The sequence below is a fragment of the Ctenocephalides felis genome, unplaced genomic scaffold (assembly GCF_003426905.1).
Source record: "Ctenocephalides felis isolate EL2017-DRISC unplaced genomic scaffold, ASM342690v1 CF-g0.4_SCAFFOLD_01886, whole genome shotgun sequence".
Lineage (NCBI taxonomy): Eukaryota > Metazoa > Arthropoda > Insecta > Siphonaptera > Pulicidae > Ctenocephalides > Ctenocephalides felis.
Window position 1 is genome coordinate 29,295,389 of NW_020538040.1, and position 3,084 is coordinate 29,298,472.

Genomic DNA, 3,084 nt, shown 5'->3' on the forward strand with positions numbered 1-3,084 from the left:
TTTTCCCTAAAAATGTATATCAAGTTGTTAATTTATAATAAACAAATATTGTTTTTACAGAAATATGAATAGTAACTTTTATACTAGACAATCACAGACTTTTAACCTAAATTTAAAAATAACTTCATAAAACAGTAGAACAAAAGTGGTAAAAATTAAGAAAAACGAGTTTTAAAGAAATCACTTCACAACATAACCATTATTTTTGAACAACCGGCAAAATGTAATTTTTAAAAATACATGTCAAACACATTTTTGCAATAAGTTAGAAACATTCCTCAATATTTCTTTTAATTGATTTCGATATTGACATTTGTTTATGTGCAAAACCGCACAGCATATGCATCTAGCCGACGCCTGTCACAATATTAAAAACACATTTTCGCGTAGCACTATATTTCATTTAATCACAGTATAATTTTTATAAAATTTGTTATTATTTACGTACCTTATTTATAAAATTTTTATAAAAAACACACACTTTATCTATTTATCATAAAATCTAATGTTATACATTAAAATCACGGAGCGTATATTATTTGTGCATATATGCGCGACCGCCGCTAACACGTCGATGAGTCAGTGACCGAAGTGCTGCCTGAAGTCGAGGGAGGAAAGGAGTCGAGCGATATTATTGTGACGCGTTATCTGGCAATACATTCAAGGAAGAAATTCGGTTCGGTTCGGCTCGGTTCGGTTGGTTACGCAGATTCTGTTAAACGGGAAACAGAATTGAGTTTTATTTTTTAAGCTGAGTTAAATTTATAATTAAATGCAATTAATATTTATAACTTTGTGATACAATTTTCTTTGAAGCATACAGAATTGTTTCCATATATAAGACGTAAGTTCTTTAAGACATGTATATAAAATTATTGTTAGTTTCATGATCAAAGAAAACTTTAAGGGATTTTTGATACAACAGACAATAATGAAATAATTAATTTAATGTATTAATTATGAGTGCAATATCTTTACTATATATACCTAAACAATTGTGTGAACTAGTCAAAATACTTGTAAATGTATATCAAGTTTAAATGAATTTTTTGTGCAGATTGTGTGGAGTACCTGATGGCTAACATATGGCTGTCATATTTAAAATTGTTAAAATCCGTCCAAAATTTTCAAAGCACTTGAGTTATCAAATTAGAAGAATTTACTAATGCTAACAATTAAAAGAACATGAGAGATATTATATGGAAAGTTGAGGTATGTATTATAATTTGTTTCCTGATAATTTACTGTCCCAGAATGATGCAACAATTGCAACATCAAAGAATAAAATTGACTGACATACAGTTGCATATAATATTAGTTTTGCTATTAATTTAACTAACGCTTATGCATTAGTTGACACTGCACCTTACGACACATGTGCAATAATTAAAGTATTAATTAAAATCAATCAGTATTTTTATCGATTAACATCAAATTCATTATCGATTAACATTATAGAAATATAGAATTGATATAAATAATATATGTTCTAATATAATATATTTTCATACATTTTCTAATTTATATTTGTATATTAATTAAAACAATAATTTTTATTATTGATTAAAATCAATATGTTTCCTTCTTTAATACCAATAATTAATAATATGGTATAAATTATGAATGTACCTAAAAAAAATATTTTTTTTTACTTTTATGAATCATTAGATCCTTACTACCTTTTCAACTGCTATTTTAAAATATTTTATTTTCATTATATTAATGATGATTATTAAAATTTCCTAAATTATGCTCTATTTCAGATTCTAAAGAAATTAAACGTCAGGATGAATTTATTTGCAAATATTTCTGTGCAACAGGATCTGTAATTCAGAATGATGTAAAAATGAGTAAATAAATGTATAAACTATGTTTTTCAACTACAGACATTTAAGGTTATTCAGAAAATAACAACCGAAATTTACAAAAGTACCTATTTTTCACAAATTAGGCAGTGACTGCTAAATATAATTCTAATCAGAACTCGATAAGTTCACCAATGCATTTGTGTAATTGTTATGTAATGGTACAGGCCATGTACCACACTTTTAATCCACGATATGCCACAATGATACATATAGCGTTCCATAAAATAAATAAGTTTCTTATGCACTCGTGCTGAATAATGTACCATTGTCCTTAGTACATTCTAGACCATGTTGAAGATGGTACATGCCCTGTGTATTTTTGTACTTTACAATACATATTCTTGAAATCAATAATGAAATATTCAGTTAATACTTTATTGCACGTGCAGCTTGGGTTAAAAAGAACCCCAAATTTTCTGCGCCTGTAAGGGTCAACCTGTCATCAGGAGCAAATAAAACAAACAATTATTGTAGATATATTTTTATAATTAATTTAACTGCATATACAAATGTTACAAACATTTCTTTCAATTTGACTAGTTAGGTTTGGTAAAACAACTCATAGCCATAAACTTATTCTACTGTCATACACATACGATAACTTAATAAAATACTGTGCCAAACTAAATCTAGCCATAAAATTAATAACAAGATATAATAAATTAACTACAAAGTTTCTGATATAATATGTAACTATTCTATAAATTGGTATTTACAACATCTAATAATAATATATACAAACTTAGGATAATTTTTTAAAGGTATTTGTCTTTCGAACTAGCAATGAGAATTTTTATTCTTGCGAATAGTTATCATAGTTCAGTGGTGATTTCATCTTGTGGTCTTAAGCCAAGTTGAAAACACTCATCTTCCAACCATAAGCTGGTGTCTGCTCCTTCAGCATTCGTTCGTAATTGCCATTGCTCAGCAGTAATAATATTTCCATCTGAGAACGGCTCGACAAAGTCTTGCAAACTAAGCGCGGAACCAAAAACCCATTCGACGGCTTGAAAGTTGTCACAGACGTTTGAATAGCTTTATCGTCGTAAGAAGGCGATTGTAAAAAGTTTATTAATTGTGCTACCTGCGGTTGACTTTCATACTTATATGTTTATAAACGCTTCGTTATTAACTTTTCGGCCCACTGATTCAACTTCTTCCAATCATTGGGAACATTAACAATTGTTTCCACAGCTATTCAATAAATATAATAATT